Source organism: Zalophus californianus, chromosome 1 (genome assembly GCF_009762305.2).
Source record: "Zalophus californianus isolate mZalCal1 chromosome 1, mZalCal1.pri.v2, whole genome shotgun sequence".
NCBI classification, from domain to species: domain Eukaryota; kingdom Metazoa; phylum Chordata; class Mammalia; order Carnivora; family Otariidae; genus Zalophus; species Zalophus californianus.
In genome coordinates this window covers 63,040,563-63,047,077 of record NC_045595.1, presented here as the reverse complement: position 1 = coordinate 63,047,077, position 6,515 = coordinate 63,040,563, and the positions used below count along the sequence as shown (strand labels likewise).

The following is a 6,515-nucleotide window of genomic DNA, read 5'->3' as shown; positions in this document are numbered from 1 at the left end:
CAGATCACATACTGTGTCACAAATCAGGTCTCAACTGATACCAAAATACTGTGATTATTCCCTGCATATTTTTAGACCACAATGCTTTGAAACTTGAACTCAAGAAATTTGGAAGGAACTCAAACACTTGGAAATTTAATTGCATCCTACTAAAGAATGAATGGGTAAACCAGGAAATTAAAAAAAATTCATGGAAACTACTGAAAATGAAAACACAACCGTTCAAAACCTTTAGGATACAGCGAAGGCAGTGCTAAGAGGAAAATACATCGTAAAAGAAGCCCCTCTAAAAAATTAGAAAAACCTCAAATACACAAGCTAACCTTACACCTAAAGGAGTTAGAGAAAGAACAGCAAATAAAGCCTAAACTGCTCTTTCCCTGCCTCCTCTGAGTCGCGCAGAGGCGGAAGGTTGGGTGCAGTCAAGATTCAGCTACACTCATAATCCACCGCCATGGCCGAGGAAGGCATTGCTGCTGGAGGTGTAATGGATGTTAATACTGCTTTACAAGAGGTGCTGAAGACCGCCCTCATCCACAATTGCCTCGCATGTGGAATTCACGAAGCTGCCAAAGCCTTAGACAAGCGCCAGGCCCATCTTTGTGTGCTTGCATCCAACTGTGATGAGTCTATGTATGTCAAGTTGGTGGAGGCCCTTTGTGCTGAACACCAAGTCGACCTAATCAAGGTGATGACAACAAGAAACTAGGGGAATGGGTAGGCCTCTGTAAAATTGACAGAGAGGGAAAACCCCGTAAAGAGGTTGGTTGCAGTTGTGTGGTGGTTAAGGACTATGGCAAAGAGTCTCAGGTGAAGGATGTCATCGAGGAATACTTCAAGTGCAAGAAATGAACAAATAAACTTGGTTCTTGGTTTAAAAAAAAAAAAGCCTAAACCAAGCAGAAGAAGAGAAATAATAAAGATAAGAACAGAAATCAATGAAATAGAAACCAGAAGAACAGTAGAACAGATCAATGAAACTAGAAGCTGGTTCTTTGAAAGAATTAATAAGATCGATAAACCCCTAGCTAGACTTATCAAAAAGAAAAGAGAAAAGACCCAAATTAATAAAATCAGGAATGAAAGAGGAGAGATTATGACCAACACCAAGGAAATACAAACAATTTTAAGAACATACTATGAACAACTATATGCCAACACATTAGGCAATTTGGAAGAAATGCATGCATTCCTGGAAACCTATAAACTACCAAAACTGAAACAGGAAGACATAGAAAATCTGAACAGGCCCATAACCAGAAAGGAAATTGAAGGAGTAATCAAAAACCTCCCAAAAAACAAGAGTCCAGGGCCAGATGGCTTCCCAGGGGGAATTTTACCAAACATTTAAAGAAGAAGTAATACCTATCCTACTGAAGCTATTTCAAAAAAATAGAAATAGAAGGAAAACTTCCAAACTCATTCTATGAGGCCAGGATTACCTTGATTTCAAAACCAAAGACTTCATCAAAAAGGAGAATTACAGACCAATATCCCTGATGAACATGGATGCCAAAATACTCACCAAGATACTAGTCAATAGGGTCCAACAGCACATTAAAAGGATTATTCTCCACGACCAGGTGGGATTTGTTCCTGGGCTGCAAGGGTGGTTCAACATTCGCAAATCAATCAACATGATACATCACATTAATAAAAGAAAGGACAAGGATCATATGATCCTCTCAATTGATGCAAAAAAAAAAAAGCATTTGACAAAATACAGCATCCTTTCTTGATTAAAACTCTCCACAGTGTAGGGATAAAGGGAACATACCCCAATATCATAAAAGCCATCTACAAAAAGCCCACAGCGAATCTCATTCTCGATGGGGAAAAACTGAGAGCTTTTCCCCTAAGGTCAGGAACATGACAGGGATGCCCACTTTCACCACAGTTGTTCAACATAGTACCAGAAGTCCTAGCCTCAGCAATCAGACAACAAAAAGAAATAAAAAGCATTCAAATTGGCAAAGAAGTCAAACTCTCCCTCTTTGCAGATGACATGATACTTTATGTGGAAAACCCAAAAGAGTCCACCCAAAATTGCTGCAATTCAGCAATGTGGCAGGTTACAAAATCAGTGCACAGAAATCAGTTGCATTTCTGTACACTAACAATGAGATTGAAGAAAGAGAAATTATGGAGTCGATCCCATTTATAGTTGCACCAAAACCCATAAGATACCTAGGAATAAGCTTAACCAAAGAGGTAAAGAATCTGTACTCTAAGAACTACAGAACACTTATGAAAGAAATTCAATCTGTCAGTTAAGGTACATTTCCTTGCATCACACCCCAGAGCATCAAAATGAAATAATTGCACTAATGCTAGAGAGAATTTACAGGAATGTTGTAGAAAGAAGTAGCAGAGCACCAATTCATTTGTTTATTTAACAAATAATTATTGAGCAACTTCTATATTATTCTAGGCTCTGAAGACAGAGTAGTACAAAAAAATAAAATTTAAAAACTAAAAATAAAGTAAATTCTTAAAAATCTCTGCCTCAGGAAGCTTACATTGGAGTGAGAGGAAACAGACAAATAAATAAGCATGTAATGTTAGATGGTGATGAACACTGTGAAGAAAAATAAAATAGGTTAAGGGAGGCAGAGTCAAGAAAATAAGGAAGAGGGACACCATTTTAAGTACTCAGAGATAATCTCTGAGGAGGTGACATTTGAGTAGAGATGAAACCAAATGGGAGAACAACATGCATAATATGTGAAAGAAAAGCATCCAGGCAGAGTGAACCAAAAGTGAATGGAAATATGCTGTTAAAAATAAGACAATAAGCCCAAAATGGATTGCTTATGCTAAGCCCCACATCAGTGAATGGAGATCTATAAAAATTACTATAATTTTTGCTCCCCTAGAAATGGAATCTTAAACCAGTCAGTCACGAATCACCTGATCAGCACTAGTTAGATCATCTGCCTGATAGACCCTACACCCCCCAAATGAAATCGACCTTGCAGTAACTAACTTGCTTTTTTGCCTAGAATAACTTCCTTGTTCCTGCTCCTTCTGGCTATAAAAATCTTTCATTTTGTACAGCTGTTGAGTCTCCTTTCTATCTTCTAGATTGTATGCTGCCTGATTCAAATTGATTGTTGCTCAAATAAACTCTGAAATTTTTTTAACATGTCTCAGTTTATCTTTTAACAGTTCTAGGGTCAGAAGAGGGAAGAGAATGAGACCCCCAAAGGTCCCCAGGAGCTAATGAGCAACCAAACATAGGTACCTGTCTGTGGGGTCTCAGAGCATGTTGCTTTCTCGCTGCTTCTAGAGATGGTGGGTAAATCCCCCTAAGATCCTAACTCCGCAGTTCTTGTGCTTTGAGGTTTTCAGACTTTATTTGAACATTTCTTTTTCTTGACTGGATCTAGAAACCAGTGGAGTTGTATTTAATCCAACTTAAAAACCAGGCTGGGTCCAATAATAGGCTGGGTCTAACTTGACAACTGGACCTGGTCTCTGGATCTTGGCAGGGTAGTACCTTTTGCACCCTCTCTGGGGACAGCTCTTGCACCCAAAGTGTTGTTCAGCACTGCTAGGAAAACTTACTATTTGTCCCAACTGAAACCTGGAAAGATATTTGAAAGGATTTTTTTTAAGTAACTCTGTGGTCAGAAGTTGGCCAAACTGGAAGCTGGTATTCAGAGCCTAATAGGAAATTTTTTAAGCCTTCTCACCTAAGCTAAAATGAAAGCTATAAGATTTCCATTTGTGTCTGTTTGTATGTCTATTTATATGTGTTATAGATATGTGATATTTTTCTACCTTTGGATGGTATTGCCAAAATTAATCTGTAAAGAGCTCTATTTAATTAAAGACAAACAAGCATTTATATAAATTAAGTATACTCTCAGAAATATAGAAAAAACCCAACTGTTTTTCAAGTTCATGTGATCCAAGATAATCTTCAGCAAATAAAAGCTGTTTATGTTTGTTGGCTTAATTAAAACAGGCATACCTTTAGAGTTATCGTCATTAAATATAATACTTTATTCTACCTTTGTAAACAGAATTTAAACATTTACTTTTTCTCTCTGATCTGTCCAGAATTTGGAAAACTGTGTATTCTTATTTTCATGGCAATATAGTTATTTCCATAAGTTCAATAAGAATCTGTTCTTCTTGTAACAGGACACAATTAGAAACATTAGTTATATTACCAGCACTTTGGTTGGAATATCATATTTGAGAATGTGCAGAGAATCTGATATGACCAGACAGCTTTAAGGAACTAAAATTGACTTTATGGGGCCAATAAAAGCCCCTTGGAAAAATTGGCCTGGTACCTTGTTTACAGGGTTCCTGGCAGCCTAACCAGGTGAGTAGGGAAGATCACTTGCTAGCAGGCCCAGGAACCTTGGGATATCTTGGGGACTTCATAAAGAGAAGAATTCACCCAAATCTATAGGTATTTCAGGTGTAGTCCAATTGTGAGTCCTTGGTTTGCTTCTTAGCCTGATGAGGCTTTTAAAAGTCTAATCTAAGATTCCTTATGAACAGTTTCAGCATATATGATTTTAAAAGGGCCTATATGGTCAATCACTATTTTTGCCACACTATTTAAATAATCAGGACAAGTTTAATGGAACTAGACTTATTTTTGCAAACAAATAAGTCTCACTATGTTATCTTTAATAGAAATGATGGTAACTGTAGAGGAAAAAAATATGTTTCAGTAGAAAATCACAACACAACTTTGTGGATATCAAATTCTAGTACTGCTCCTTGACCTTGGGGCTTTGTTTTATACCTATAAACAGGACTGGACCCTGAATTCTTCTAGTTTTCTCAAATAGCTGGCTACAACTCTCCAAATTAATGTTTCAAATTTTCTCCCACCCTTCTGATTTGGAATCACAAAGAACAACCCTGGAGCCTCCTTGGAAGGGACTATAACAGGTCCTCCTCACTACTCAGATGGCAGTCAAACTTTAGGGACTTGAGACTTGGGTCTACATCTCCCAATTAAAAAGGACTCCTCCAGACACTTGGAACTGCACACCAGCTGGAGATCTAAAATTGATATTGACTAAGGAAGTTCCTCCCCAGAAGCAGATAGCATCTTGAGGTGAACAGCTCTCACAAGATCATGAACCAAGATCATCAAATCCAACATGAAAGCTTTCTTCTATTTGTCTTTTTGCTGCTTGTATTTTCTCTCTGTTAATGCATGGGAGGGCAATGCTCCTCAACTTTGGTAACTATCTCTGAATCAACTGCTGAAGTAATAGCTGCCTAACAAAAATCCCTACACTCTCTGGCCAAAGTTGTTCTTGGTAATAGGATAGTCCTTGATTATATTTTAGCTGAGGGAGGAGGTGTGCAAACTATGGCTGACACCACTTGTTACATTTGACTTGACACTTCTGAGGAAGCTGAGAAGCAACTACATAAGATCACTGAACAAGCCAGTTAGTTTAAGAAGGTGATTCCTTCAGTGGGGTCTTTCTTTGACTTATTTGAATCTGATTGGTTTGGGTCTCAGGAACCATTGCTCTAAAGTTCATTCTAGACATTGGGAATTATCTTGCTTATAATAATCATAGTAGTCTCCCTGTATGCTCTATTCTCTCACCTTGAAACTCTCAGAAGAGGGGGTCTTTGGGAGAACAGGGTGCCTCTTTCCTTTTGCAAATAAACTCTTAAAATTTTTAATATGTGTCTGTTTATCTTTTAACAGTTCACATTCACAGGAAACAGGGAGATGAGCATGGATGGAGAGTGTGGTGAAGGGTGAGCAGGAGATGGTGGGAGCAGGAGGCAGCACATGGCCTTGCAAACAAAATAAGGATCTGACTTTCACTCAAATGCCATTGGAGGGTTTTGAACTTAAGAGTGTCACAATCTGGCCAAGGTTTTTAAAGGATCATGAGGACTGTTGTTGGAGAATAGGGTATAGAGGGCGCAGAATAAGTTAGGAGGATATTACAATAATGAAGGCAGAAGATGGTGTTGGCTTGATCAGGGTGGGAGCAGTAAAGGTAGCAAATGGTCAATTCTGAATATATTTTGAAAATAGAGTTGACCGAATTTGTTGATGGGTTGAGTGCATGGGGTAAGAGAGGAAAACAGAAATCAAGACCAAATTCATGACTTTTGACCCGAGAAACTGATAGAATTTACTGGCAAATAGAAAGCAGCAACAGAATTAAATAAGTAGTAGGCATGAATTGAATTAAGAGTTTGATTTGGGATGTATTAAGTCCAAGATACATGTTACATATCCTGGTGGATCTGGCAAGTGGGCAGTTGGATTTACATGTCTGGAATTCCTGGAAAAGGTTAATGCTGGAGATACATTTGGAAGTTATCACCCATACAGCTGGTATTTGAAACCGTGAACACCTTCTAATTTAAGCCTCCTGAATTTCACTAATTGTCTAGATTTATGCAAAGGTAAACAGGATACAAATAGTTCAATAGAAATCTGTCTGTGGAGCTTGTATAGTCAAAGTAGAAAATCCTCTGGACCTTTAAGATTGCAATCAGTTTTACTA

General features: G+C 38.1%; 1 pseudogene; it reads left to right on the top strand.

Moving 5' to 3' along the window:
• Positions 1–454: 454 nt before the first annotated feature.
• On the top strand, positions 455–852 carry LOC113918361 (annotated as a pseudogene).
• The last annotated feature ends 5,663 nt before the right edge of the window (positions 853–6,515 follow it).